Consider the following 15,135-nt stretch of genomic DNA (forward strand, 5'->3'; position numbering starts at 1 on the left):
AGGTTACCGGAGCCCCACCCCAATTCTCTTGCGTATATCCGGCAAGGCCAGTGCGCAGACGCCTCTCAGTTTGGCTTGTACTAGAGGATTGCTCGGAGAAGCCAATGGCACCCCACTCCAGTACACTTGCCTGGAAAAGACCATGGACGGAGGAGACTGGTAGGCTGCAGTCCATGGGCTGGCTAAGAGTCGGACACGACTGAGCGACTTCACTTTGACTTTTCACTTCCATGCATTGGAGAAGGAAATGGCAACCCACTCCAGCGTTCTTGCCTGGAGAATCCCAGGGACGGTGGAGCCTGATGGGCTGCCGTCTATGGGGTCACACAGAGTCGGACACGACTGAAGCGAAGCGACTTAGCAGCAGCAGCAGCAGCAGCAGGGGATTACTGAAAGTGAAGTCGCTCAGTCGTGTCAGACTCTTTGCGACCCCGTGGACTGTAGCCCACCTGGCTCCTCCGTCCATGGGATTCTCCAGGAAAGAATACTGGAGTGGGTTGGCATTTTCTCCAGGGGATCTTCCCAACCCAGGGATCGAACCCAGGTCTCTCGCATTGCAGGCAGACGCTTTAACCTCTGAGCCACCAGGGAGGCACAAGGATTTACTAGTAGTAGTAAAGTCGCTAAGTCGTGTCCGACTCTTGCGACCCCCATGGACTGTAGCCAGCCAGGCTCCTCTGTCCATGGGATTCTCCAGGCAATAATGCTGGAGTGGGTTGCCATTTCCTTCTCCAGGGGATCTTCCCGACCTAGGAATTGAACCCAGGTCTCCTGCATTGCAGGCAGATTCTTTACTGACTGAGCTATAAGGGAAGCCCAGGAGATTACTAGGGGATCTCAAAAAGTCGAACACGACTGAGCAACTGAACTTAACTGAGGGGATTAAAAGGATTTTCTGTGTCCTGCGTTGGCTGGTGTGCCCAGAGCAGAGTTCCTGGCAAAGCTTTGGAGGATGGGCGTGTAATAGCATTAGTCAGGTTCTTGTGAATTCTGGAAAAGAAAGATGTAGCTCTCCACACCAGGCTTCACAGATCATATTTACTTGCTTTCACTTGTGTTTATTCAAAAAGTTTTTTAATACCTACCAGTGTGCCAGAGACTATTAGGGCAGGGTCTCTATCCTCAGGAAGCTTACTGTATAATAGGAAACAGCTATCAACAATACAAAAATAAAATTAAAACTGTGACAAGCGCTAAACATTAGGCATACTAACTAGATACTAAATTTACAGGATTATTTGAATTACCAGAAGGACTGAAAAGCAAGGATGAATAAGTTACCAAGGAAGGGTAAAGCATTCCTGCAGGGGGGAGCCACATATGCAAAGGTGTGTGGCAAGTGCAAGGGAGTGAAAGAAGTCCAGTATGTCTGGTGTTCAGAGAGTAGTGAGAGCTTGATGTAAGTCAGGCTGTCCTAATTGGGGGAAGCCAAGACAAGCAAAGGACATCTTTTTTGGGTGTTAGTTCTAAAAGGTCTTGTAGGTCTTCATAGAACCGTTCAACTTGAGTTTCTTCAGCGTTACTGATTGGGGCATAGACTTGGATTACTGTAATATTGAATGGTTTGCCTTGGAAACGAACAGAGATCATTCTGTCGTTTTTGAGATTGCGTCCAAGGACTGCATTTCGGACTCTTGTTGACCATGACGGCTACTCCATTTCTTCTGAGGGATTCCTGCCCGCAGTAGTAGATATAATGGTCAACTGAGTTTAATTCACCCATTCCAGTCCATTTTAGTTCGATGATTCCTAGAATGTCCACGTTCAGTCTTGCCATCTCCTGTTTGACCACTTTCAATTTGCCTTGATTCATGGACCTAACATTCCAGGTTCCTATGCAATACTGCTCTTTACAGTATTGGACCTTGCTTCTATCGCCAGTCACATCCACAACTGGGTATTGTTTTTGCTTTGGCTCCATCCCTTCATTCTTTCTGGAGTTATTTCTCCACAGATCTCTAGTGGCATATTGGGCACCTACTGACCTGGGGAGTTTCTCTTTCAGTATCCTATCATTTTGCCTTTTCAATTTTCCCTATCATTTTGCCTGCCTCTTGAGAAATCTATATGCAGGTCAGGAAGCAACAGTTAGAACTGGACATGGAACAACAGACTGGTTCCAAATAGGAAAAGGAGTACGTCAAGGCTGTATATTGTCACTCTGCTTATTTAACTTATATGCAGAGTACATCATGAGAAACGCTGGGCTGGAAGAAGCACAAGCTGGAATCAAGATTGCCGGGAGAAATATCAATAACCTCAGATATGCAGATGACACCACCCTTATGGCAGAAAGTGAAGAGGAACTAAAAAGCCTCTTGATGAGTGAAAGAGGAGAGTGAAAAAGTTGGCTTAAAGCTCAACATTCAGAAAACAAAGATCATGGCATCTGGTCCCATCACTTCATGGGAAATAGATGGGGTAACAGTGGAAACAGTGTCAGACTTTTTTGGGGGGGGTTCCAAAATCACTGCAGATGGTGACTGCAGCCATGAAATTAAAAGACGCTTACTCCTTGGAAGGAAAGTTATGACCAACCTAGATAGCATATTGAAAAGCAGAGACATTATTTTGCCAACAAAGGTCTGTCTAGTCAAGGCTATGGTTTTTCCCGTGGTCATGTATGGATGTGAGAGTTGGACTGTGAAGAAAGCTGAGCACCGAAGAATTGATGCTTTTGAACTGTGGTGTTGGAGAAGACTCTTGAGAGTCCCTTGGACTGCAAGGAGATCCAACCAGTCCATCCTAAAGGAGATCAGCCCTGGGATTTCTTTGGAAGGAATGATGCTAAAGCTGAAACTCCAGTACTTTGGCCACCTCATGTGAAGAGTTGACTCATTGGAAAAGACTCTGATGCTGGGAAAGATTTGGGGCAGAAGGAAAAGGGGACAACAGAGGATGAGATGGCTGGATGGCATCACCGACTCGATGGACGTGAGTTTGAGTGAACTCTGGGAGATGGTGATGGACAGGGAGGCCTGGCGTGCTGCGATTCATGGGGTCGCAAAGAGTCGGACATGACTGAGCAACTGAACTGAACTGAACTGAAGACAAGCAAAAGCTGTTTGGCCCATATCAAGATCTTTACAAAGCATTTCATTGGTTAACAGAGTAAATTTGCTCCAATAATGCAACCTCCTTTAGCTCTTGGTTTTCAACTGAAAAGACACACCTGTACATGGGTCACCAAGTACATGTTCAACACCTTCTCGATGCAGAGAACTGCCTTCTAATAGCTTCTGCTCTGGTTGAGGAAGTTTGATGTAGTTATATTCAATGGTCAATCAATATAATCATCCCCCCGCATACATCTTCAACTCCCTGCCCCTCTCTGAGTTACTGTAAACTTGGCAAAACCACAATCCTGGCTAACTCAACACTGTATTTACTAAGTGCCTATATCCTTGCAGGTGAAACTGGAAGGTGAAAAACACTCAGCCATACTGACTTTAAATTCATGATCACAAATTTTAAATGGCCCTTTAAAGATGACTGAAGACCATATTATAGTTCTCTGCTCCATTAATTCTCCTACCCTCCTAGTGACAACTTTATACTTCCTCTTATGCTCCAACATCTCTTCTGTCCTGAGTCTCAGCCAGTGACTTTGCTCTCTACTTCATTGACAACACTGAAGCTATATGAAGAAAATGTCCATAAGTTCCCATCACTAATTTAATCCACCTCTCAGCATCTTTATCCATGAACCTGCTTTCCAAACTCAACAAAATCTGAAACACAAAGAACGTTGCATCAAGGTACATAATAATCAAATCCAGTGATAAAGAAAAAAATCTTAAAAGCAGTCAGAGAGAAGACATTACAGAGAAACAAAAATAAAGATAACAACATATTTCTCATTAGAAATATTGCAAGCAAGAAAACAATACATTAATACATTCTTATAATGTATTAAAAAAGCTGTCAACCTAGAATTCTATATCTGTCAAAAATATATTTTTTAAGTGAGGGAAGAAAAGATACTTCCCCAGAAGGAAAATGATACCAGATGCAAATCTGGATTTATACAATGAAAATGGAAAATCTACACTGGAAACAGCTACAGGAGTAAATATATAGATTATTTTTCTTACTGTTTAAATCGCTTTAAAAAATAATTGACTACTTTGGACTTCCCAGCGCTTAAGAATCTGCTTGCCAATTCAGGGGACTCGAGTTTGATCTCTGGTCCAGGAAGATCCCACAGGCCTCTGAGCAACCAAGCCTGTGTGCCACAAGTACTGAGCCTGCATGCGGCAGTTACTGAAGCCTGCCACCCTGGAGTCTCTGTTTCACAAAAGAAGGCACTACAATGAGAAGTCCACTACTTGAGAAAGCCCGCATGCAGCAAGGAAGACTCAGTGCAGCCAAAAATATACAAATGATATTTTTAAAATATATATAATTGACTACTTAAACAAGTAAAATAAAAATGTAAGGTTTATAATATATATATATAAGTAAAATGCATGGCAACAATAACACAAAAGTCAGAGGAAGTATGTTATTGTAAGACACTTAATACTATTCCCAATGTGTTATAAAATTACTTGAAGGTAGACTGTGATTAGTTAAAGATGTATGCTATAAACGCTAAAGCTATCACTAAAATAGTAAGAATTATAGCTAACAGAGATGGTATCTATAAAAAGATATAAAAGATAATAAAAATAGTTGATTAATCTAAAAGTAGGCAGAAAAGTGCAAAAAAAGAAATAACAGACAAGAGATAGAAAATAACAAGTTAATAGATATACATTATTACATTAAATGTAAATAGTCTAAATATTTTGTCTATAAAATAGGTGATATGTATGCTTTAAATATGTGAAGTTTGTTGTGTGTCGATTATAACTCAAGAAAGCTATTTATCTGGCTTTCTCTGGATGGTCCAAATATGAGGCAGAAAACTCCCCAAGCCATAACAAGCCCCACTTCTGCTTAGCCCACCTCCAGTTTCTGCATCCCAGATTATAATCAGAGTATTTCTGAAGTCTTCCCGGTATTTCACTATCAACATTTTCACTCCCTGTTGTCTTTGAGACTCTGCCAAATGCAAATGATACTTTCTATACCATATGCTGAATTAATAGTCTGTTTAGTGATAGTGAAGTTGCTCAGTCGTGTCTGACTCTTTGCGACCCCATGGACAGTAGCCAACCAAGCTCCTCCGTCCATGGGATTTTCCAGGCAAGAATACTGGAGTGGGGTGCCATTTCCTTCTCCAAGGGATCTTCCTGACCCAGGGATCAAAGCTGGGTCTCCCGCATTGTAGGCAGACGCTTAATCGTCTGAGCCATCTGTTTATTCTCATGTAAATAGTCTTTGTTTCCACACCTGCTTCTATTCTTTATGACTTTTTTTTTTAATATGGGGAAGATTCTTCTTCAGTACTACCTTGAGAAGAATCACTTTTTGTATGTTCTGATTTTTGAACTGTAGAAATGCCTAAGAGCACTGTGTGTTCAGTTGTGTCCAACTCTGTGAGTCCATGGACTGTAGCCCACCAGGCTCCTCTGTCCATGGAATTTTCCAGGCAAGAATACTGGTGTGGGTTGCCATTTCCTACTCCAGGGGATCTTCCCGACCCAGCAATCAAAACTGCATCTTCTGCATTTCCTGCATTGGCAAGCAGATTCTTTTACCACTGCACCACCTGGGAAGCTCAGAAATACCTAACCTGGGCTGTAAATCATAAAGATCTCTGCTTGGTAGTGAGGAGCAAAAATAAGGAAACTGGCAGACATGACCAAATCATGACAATTCTAGGCAGATTGTTGCAGAGGTTATGGTTTGGCTTCCTGGACTGACTGCTACAGAGATTGTGGGTCAAGTTCTATTGTTATATATCATCCGGTCATTGTCTGTTTGAATATTCAGTCACAGATACCACCATGAACAGCAAACGAGATCTAGAGCAAATGTGATTTGTCCACCACTGCTCATGTCAATGAGTTGAGAGTGATTTATATATCTTATAGAGTTTATGTCAAAATATTAGTTAATTCTGCCAAAGTTAATGATAAATTCACCTTATAGTCTTTTCTACTTGTATAATTCTCTCCATTGAGAGGACTACTCTGAGTGTTAGGATAAACAATGAGTCAGCAAATTCTCCAATGAGTCAGGTACAATACCTGAACAATCAAGGGTGGTCTCCTTTTGTAGCTTGTATCTATGTCAGAATTTCCATTGTTGGTGGTTTATAGAATTAAAGTCTTGGTCCATAAACAAGTCTTAGAATACAATTACTAAAGTGCATAAAGTCTTGGTCTGAGGCAAACGAGACCATGTGTTATGCCTGCAAAGGAAGTAGCAGCCTAAAGGGGCACACAGAAATCCAAAAAAAAAAGACTTTATCACAACATAAAGTCAAAACCAAGAATTTACATATTTAGATCTCTACTAGTCTCTTCCAAGTGGCAAGTATTTGGCCCATCACCCTACAAAGGCTGTTGAATTCAAATTTAGAATTATCTGGGGACTGATAAATAAATTTTAATAATTGGTTATTTCTTTGGGAGAAGGGAAACTAGCAGAGACATAGGTTAATGGTGTAAGGTAATTTGTCCATGTAGGTGCAAGTGGAATAGTCATTGGCTATAATTCTCTATGATCTCATTTGATGAGACTAGAGTAGCCTATAGATTTTCATCATGAAGGTCTAATGATGAATGATGTATCCAACAGTCATTAAGGTTGAGGACAGAGGGTCCTATTTGGGACAATCTAAGTAGAGTGTTACTGAATATGAATATGTTCCAATTGAACAATTATAATAAAGGGGGGAGGAAAGAAGGGAGCACTATGGGTAGACAGCATCAGTGATCTATATAGTAACAGAGAATGAAAATAATTATCAGTAAACAGGTAAAAAACAAAACAAGAATTAGACAAGGGTCCTGGTGTAATGTCTTGGTTGGTATTTGTTCATTTTCCCAAGGCCATGTGCTTATCCCAAAGGTCTTGGGTCAAATGTCTATTTCCAAAGGTCAGTTGCTTCTAGAGGATTTGTAACAATCCTTAGCTTGAACTTCCCTATTGGAGTAGCCGTCCAGTTACATGAACTCTGAGTTGTTTCTTTAGCTGTGAAAAGTTAAGTCAAAAATCGACTTACTGAAGTTTCACTAATATATTTTTTGTTTAAAAATGATTACAGAAGACAACTTAGGTGATGCAAACAAACTATACATAACACTTCATGAAGTAGACAGTCTCCTTGTGAAGAACTACAAAATGGAGTAGAAGGAAGGAAGATTTTATTGGCTATAGAAAACAGAAAAATAGAAAATATGGTTAGCTGGGGCCATGCAGTTGACCATGTTTGGGTGAGAAGGCCAAGAGCTGGCTTGCACTTAGGGATTGACTGACTAGATATACATTTCTGGTAAACTGGAGCATTTACAGAGATGAAAAAGTTATCTAAGTTTTGGTTTACTAATGTGGCACCCTTGGCAGGAGTGACTCCATCTTGGACCTAGAAAGTTTTTTCAACAGTTGTTAACAGTACCTAATAAGGTCCCATCCATTGAGGTTCAGGAGAGGTTTTTTCCAGTGTCTCCTCCAATAGATGAAATTTCTTAGTTGATGATCATAAAAAGTCAATCTATGAAGTGTCAAGGGAAGCTACCTTATCAAGTTCACCATAAGACTGGGTAGAGCACGTGACTTCCTTGCAGTATTTTGCCACATCTGCATGCAGCAGAAAAGAATCTAATATCAGGGGTGAAATTTCTAAAAGTATGTGCCTTCCTATTAATAGTTCATAGGGATATAACCAATGTGTGTCTAAGACATATGAACAAAAGGGCTAGTGGGAGTAACTTTGGCCAAGAGAGCTCAAGGATTTCTGAGAGTTTTCCTAACTTTAATTTAAGGATTTCATTGGTCCTTTTGATCTTTCCCAGAAGTCTGTGGGTGGTAAGGATAGTATAGTTTTTAAGAAAGTGTGATACCGTATTAAGTTCTTTCATAGTGGTTCATGAAATTGTGTGCCTTGGTCAGTTGACATAAAAGTTGGTATTCCCCAAGTTTGAAACACAAAATCAAGCAGCATTTTAGAACTACAAAGAATGTTCAGCAAAGATTTTTAGCAAGGAAATGCTGTAACCCATCCTAAAAATAAATAAATCCCATGGAGAGCGGGAGCTGGATAAAATCCATCTGAAGGTGTTCATAGGGTTCCTGGCCATGCTTCACCTTTACAGTTTTTCCAGGATTATATTGTTCACAAGTTGCACATGTCCCCAAAATAATCTCAGCTGTGTTTTTAAAGTTTTCGCACCAATGTTGGTTCAAAATAGTAAGTATTTTGTCCTCACCATAACAGAATGAGTAGTGTCAAGGAGAAATTCAGCTAATATATATTTGAAGTCAAATGGCCATCTTGAGAGTCCCAACAGTTATCTAAGTGAAGGGTGCATCACACTTCTTCCATTCTTCCTTTTCCAAATTATAGGCAGGGTTTTTGATGTGGATATTTGGTCATGGCTTCTTTGATTCAGTCCAGAGATTTATCTTTGGGGGTTTCAGTTCAGTTCAGTTCAGTCACTCAGTCATGTCCGACTCTTTGCAACCCCATGAATCGCAGCACGCCAGGCCTCCCTGTACATCACCAACTCCCAGAGTTCACCCAGACTCACGTCCATCGAGTCAGTGATGCCATCCAGCCATCTCATCCTCTGTCGTCCCCTTCTCCTCCTGCCCCCAATCCCTCCCTGCATCAGAGTCTTTTCCAATGAGTCAACTCTTCGCATGAGGTGCCCAAAGTACTGGAATTTCAGCTTTAGCATCATTCCTTCCAAAGAAATCCCAGGGCTGATCTCCTTTAGAATGGACTGGTTGGATCTCCTTGCAGTCCAAGGGACTCTCAAGAGTCTTCTCCAACACCACAGTTCAAAAGCATCAATTCTTCGGCACTCAGCTTTCTTCACAGTCCAACTCTCACACCCATACATGACCACAGGAAAAACCATAGTCTTGACTAGACGGACCTTTGTTGGCAAAGTAATGTCTCTGCTTTTCAATATGCTATCTAGGTTGGTCATAACTTTTCTTCCAAGGAGTAAGCGTCTTTTAATTTCATGGCTGCAGTCACCATCTGCAGTGATTTTGGAGCCCAAAAAATAAAATCTGACACTGTTTCCCCATCTATTTCCCATGAAGTGATGGGACCAGATGCCATGATCTTTGTTTTCTGAATGTTGAGTTTTAAGCCAACTTTTTCACTCTCCTCTTTCACTCTTATCAAGAGGCTTTTTAGTTCCTCTTCACTTTCTGCCATAAGGGTGGTGTCATCTGCATATCTGAGGTTATTGATATTTCTCCCGGCAATCTTGATTCCAGCTTGTGCTTCTTCCAGCCCAGCATTTCTCATGATGTACTCTGCATATAAGTTAAATAAGCAGAGTGACAATATACAGCCTTGACGTACTCCTTTTCCTATTTGGAACCAGTCTGTTTTTCCATGTCCAGTTCTAACTGTTGCTTCCTGACCTGCATACAAATTTCTCAAGAGGAAGGTCAGGTGGTCTGGGGGTTTAGTTAATATCATAACCTTTGTTAAGCCTGCTGGTTTGGCAAAACAATCTACTAGAGCATCTCCTTTAACTTCCATTTGCTCTTTTTATCTCTGACACCATGGGCTTCAAACTTATAATAGCCATCTCACTGGGAAATTGAAGTACATCTAAAAATTCTTTAACTAGTTGTCCACTTTTGATGGGGATTCTAGCAGAAGTGAGAAATCCTTTTTGTTTCTGAAACATCATGTACCACTCCAGAAGCATACATGCTATCTGTATATGTGTTTATTCTCTGGTCCTCAGCTAGTTGACAATCTCTAATAATAAGTGTTTATAAATTCTGTCATCTGGATTAGCTTTCTCTCAGGTAGAGGACTATGCTGATAGATTGAAATTAGTTATAGTGTGATCATCTCCAGTTTCTATTTTGAAGTATGACCCATCAACAAATATTATATCAGGATTCTCAATGGGAGAATCCTCTCTAATAAAGTTTAACAAGGTACAGAAAGGCCCTAATTGAAGCAAGCCAATTTGGAGTTTCCACTTCTTCTGGTCAGGGCAGAAGAGTGGCAAAATTCAGGGTGTTGCACAGTTAATGAGAGACGGAGAAGTAATGTGAGAGGGAGAAGGCAACAGAAATTCATAAGAAGTTAAGTGACTGACTTATCAGTATTGTATATTCTTAGTCAAGTCTGTACGCCATGTAGATCTGTAAGGTCAAGCATGGAGCCTCAAATGAATTCAGCAGGAGCATCAACAAGTTCTGCAGTGGCAGCATTGCACTAGGACAAGGGGCATCAGCCTTGCAACTGGAGTGAGAGTAAGCGGTGGGTGTCTGATGGTTCTCATGATGTTCATTTAAAACACCGGGTTTTGTCTAGAACACTCATGTACAAATAGACAAAAGTGTTTGTTGTTGTTATTGTTTTTCAGGCTGTCTAGGGAAACAGACTGGTGAAGGCGATGGCAACCCACTCCAGTACTCTTGCCTGGAAAATCCCATGGATGGAGGAGCCTAGTGGGCTGCAGTCCCTGGGGTTGTGAAGAGTCAGACACGACTTGAGTGACTTCACTTTCACTTTTCACTTTCATGCATTGGAGAAGGAAATGGCAACCCACTCCAGTGTTCTTGCCTGGAGAATCCCAGGGATGGGAGAGCCTGGTGGGCTGCCTTCTATGGGGTTGCACAGAGTCGGACATGACTGAAGCAACTTAGCAGCAGCAGCAGCAGGGAAACAGACTATTGAAGAGCTTTCTTCAGATTCTAGAAGGCTTGTTTAATCCTTGGGCTTCTGAAAGACAGTGGCTTTTACTGAAGACTCAGCCATTTCATAAAGAGATGTCACAATCTCAGGAAAACTTGCTGAAATATTTAGATGTCATCTCAATTGAAGTTTTATGACAAATCTAGGACAGGTTTGGGATAGTCTTCATCCCACCACAAGAGAATGTTTTTCCCTCCTTAACTAGGTCATGCCTTAAATAATGGACTATGTTTTGGCAAAATGCAATTTATCTTTTTCGAAACTTTATGTGCCCATTCCACTAAGGCTGAGAACAAATAAATGAAATTCCTTTTACAGGCTTCTCTGAACAAAATAGAAGATCATCTACATATTATTATCAGAACTGAATCACAAGGGCAATTTGAATCTTTTACTTCCTGATTACAAACCAAAAAAAAAAAAAAGAGGGGTTATCAGTGAACCCCTGGAGCCTAGCTGCCCATATTTGAGTCTTGTCCAGTCAGTTGAAGGCAAAAAGATATTGACTGTCCTGGTATAGAAAATACATACTGAGAAAGGCAGAGCAACAGTCTGCTGCAGTGAAGCAGGTAATGTGGGGAAGAACTGATGATAGCATAGTATATAAGTTAGGTAAGTCCCTTGGACTGCAAGGAGATCCAACCAGTCAATCCTAAAGGAAATCAGGCCTGAATATTCATTGGAAGGACTGATATTGTAGCTGAAACTCCAATACTTTGGCTACCTGATGCAAAGAACTGACTCATTTGAAAAGACCCTGATGCTGGGAAAGATTGAAGGCAGGAGGAGAAGGGGACAACAGAGGATGAGATGGTTGGATGGCATCAGAGACTTGCTGGACATGAGTTTGAGTAAGCGCCAGGAGTTGGTGATGGACAGGGAGGCCTGGTGTGCTGTAGTCCATGGGGTCGCAAAAAGTCGGACAGGACTGAGTGACTGAACTGAACCGAACTGAATGGGGAAGAAAGGATAACAATTGTATTGATATCCCTGAGTCTTGAACAAATCAATATCTTTGTCCATTTGGTTTCTTAACTGGCAGGACAGAAATGTTACAAGGGTTAGTGCAGGTTATGAAAAGGCCTTTGGATATAAGGCCTTCAACCACAGATTTGAGGCTTTCCTTTGCTCTGTGTGTGTGTGTTAGTCACTTAGTTGCGTTTGACTTTTTGTGACCCCATGGACTGTAGCCCACCAGACTCCTCTGTCCATGGGATTCTCCAGGCGAGAATACAGGAGTGGATTGCCATTTCCTTCTCCAGGAGATCTTCCTGACCCAGGGATCAAACCCGGCTCCTGCATTGTAGGCAGATTCTTTTGGGGAAGTTTGGATAAAGAGTTTGGTAGGATCTATCTGGACTTTAATAGATTTCATTGAAATTGTTTTTCTTATGCCAATTCCCAATTTCCATGAAAATTTTAGCCCATAGGGAGTCCAGTAGTGTCAAGATCTTCATCTGGAGTACACATGAAATATAGTGGAGAAGGGAAGGTTTATACAGAGCAGACACAACTTGATTATGAATAGGCAAGCCTCTGAAACCAGAAATAGTCCCTCTTGTGGGCATTAATATTACACTTCCACTTGCAAACTATATCTCTCTATAGTAAATATATAGGGGTGGTATCACAGAGCAGGCAGGAATGTTTTTCAGTCAAAGACTCAAGGGTTGTAGTTAACGAAGAATCTGTGGGTTGTCTGAAATACCTATCATTTGTGTGCTATGCTTACTCCAAAGAAGAGACTGAACAAAGATGGCAGGACTTGATGGAGGAAGATAGTGTTGTGGGAAGATATTTTCTAGTTTCATCCTTTTGTTTGTTGATGATTGAATTATGGTCTATGGTCCAATCAACCTTTATTGGAAATGTTTGAGGCATGGATTTTAGGAGAGTTTGACGTGAATTGATGGGCTTTTTTTTGACCCTGAGGTTTATCATGGAAAGAGGGATTCTGTAGGTCCCTCTCCACATCAGTCCAATCAGTTTTGCAATCCAGAATTTAGCATCATAAGGTTCTGATCAACATGAGTGCAAGTTGATATAGGTCAGGTAACCCTGGGTCATATGCACCCAAAGAATTCCAAATTCTTTCATGAATATTTGCTGGTATTGCTTAGGTTCAGGGAAACTTTTCACTATAGTTGCTAATTCCCCCTCTGTACAAGGTTAAATTTTACTGTTGTCTGTATACCTAGCTTATGGGAAGGATGAACTCTTAGAAGTAACTAGCATTTGGGGATTTTAGAAGAGTTGTTGACAAAAGGTAGGAGGTCTGGACAAGATGGGGAGCTGAGATCTCACATGCCACATGTGCAGAAGAGAAGAGAGTAGAAAGATAAGAGGAGATGGGGAAACTGGCTATAGGAAGGCAACTGGAAGACAAGGAGGGGGAGGACTTGCTATGGAAATGAGTCTACATGGTTGCTTGTCAAATTTGTTAATTAGCTTTGTCCAAACAATCTTTTAGGGAAGCAGTTTTTAACAGTTTTATTTCAAGGCTTCTGCAAACCTGTTTAAAAAAAAATGCTTTCCATTAAGTCTGAGAAGTTTATTTTCTTTTTTAAGGTGCCTCTCTAATGAAAGATTTCGTTTAAACCCAGTGATCCACACAGTGGCCATTGAAGGCCCAGGTCATCCTTCATGCAGTTATGCCATTTGAAACACAGGTGCAAGAATTAGAACTGTAGGAACTTCTGTGGAAGTCCAGGAAGTAAGACTCTGCACTTCCACTGCACAGGGCACAGATTTGAAACCTGGTGGGGGAACTAAGATCTCACATGCCACATGTCCAAAAATTTTTTTAATTAATTGAGTAATTTTTTAAAAAAGAATTAGAACTATAACGAGCAGACATATGACACATAAAAAGTAGGAGTCTTTCTAGAAGAAAGAGAGGAATTAGACTTAGCTGACCCCTTAAGACCTAGAAACAGTCAGTTGAAAGTGATGCTGGTGCACTTTGAGCCCCTGTGTGATGGTGTGCATGCGTGTTCAGTCACTTAGTCGTGTTTGACTCTTTGCGACCCCATGGACTGTAGCCTGTCAGGCTCCTGTGTCCCTAGGATTCTCCAGACAAGAATAGTGGAGTGGGTTGCCTTGCCCTCCTCCAGGGGATCTTCCCGACCCAGGGATCAAACACGTGTCTCTTATGTCTACCTGCATTGGCAGGCAGGTTCTCTACCACTAGTGATACCTGGGAAGCCCCACTGTGGTGGTAGCTGCTTCCAAATGTAGACCCAACAACCTACACCTCAAGGCAAGTGCAGCAGAGTCAGAAAGAAAGCTTTTTATGGATCAAAGTCAAACTCTCAGAATTAGAAAAAGAAAAAGAAAACAATAATAAAAACCCTACAAGGATAGTCTTGTTTAGGCTAAGCGACTTTAGTCCAAAAGAATGCCAATCCGATGCCAGTCCAGGGAGAACCATACTGGTCTGTGAGACTAGCTTAAACAAAAGGCTTAAAAGGTCTATGCTTGTATTCTCTTCTATGACAAACAGCACTTCTAGTTATCACAACACAAAACAGAAGTAGAAAAGAGAGCATAAAAAAAGGATTAAAAAATAAAAGAATGGCCTGAATCCACCAAAGATGTCAAATAAATGGAAACCAATAACAAAACTGAGGTATCAAACTGAAACTCAATAGCCAAAGAACTCAAAGCAGAGTTCAGACCCAGTGCTGAATCACCAGGTCAACACATATAACTGGCCCCAAGGGGCAGCATTCCATGAAATCTGGAGTTGGTGGTGACAGGCGGTGCAGACATCCCAATGGAACTTTAAGGAAAACTGTGGAAATAAAGACCACCCAAAGAAAACAAACAGAGGTTGTTTATTCAGAGCTTGCTATAGTGAACCACCACCTGTGTTTGGCGGAGACTCAAAGGCAGACAGGAAAGTGGGAAAGCTTTATACAGAAAAAAGGACATCTTCAGCAGTGCTCTGATTGGATCTTGATGGCATGGAGAAGCTAGGGTCAGGTGCATTTTACAGTTTGTGGAACATATTTGGCTTCCTCTTATTGATCCTGAGTTGGAAGCAGGGCTAAATTTGGAGAAGTTGGCAGTCACTGACCAAGTCCTGACTGTTTTGGGCCATTTGGTACAGAGTTTGTGGTTTGGTTTCCTGGACTGGCTGTTGCAGAGGCTGTGGGTCAGGGGTCTCTTCATATACGGTCTGGCCATTGTCTGTATGTTCAGTCTCTCACAGTGAAACCTCGGCATTGTAGATATTTTTAAAATCTGGCTGATTTACCATGCTTCATTTTTAAGCTATTGAACTTTAACTGTCATATAGCAATATTTGGTTGTATAACATTTTATATTTTTGAACATAATTT

Source organism: Bos indicus x Bos taurus, chromosome 1, assembly GCF_003369695.1.
Source record: "Bos indicus x Bos taurus breed Angus x Brahman F1 hybrid chromosome 1, Bos_hybrid_MaternalHap_v2.0, whole genome shotgun sequence".
Lineage (NCBI taxonomy): Eukaryota > Metazoa > Chordata > Mammalia > Artiodactyla > Bovidae > Bos > Bos indicus x Bos taurus.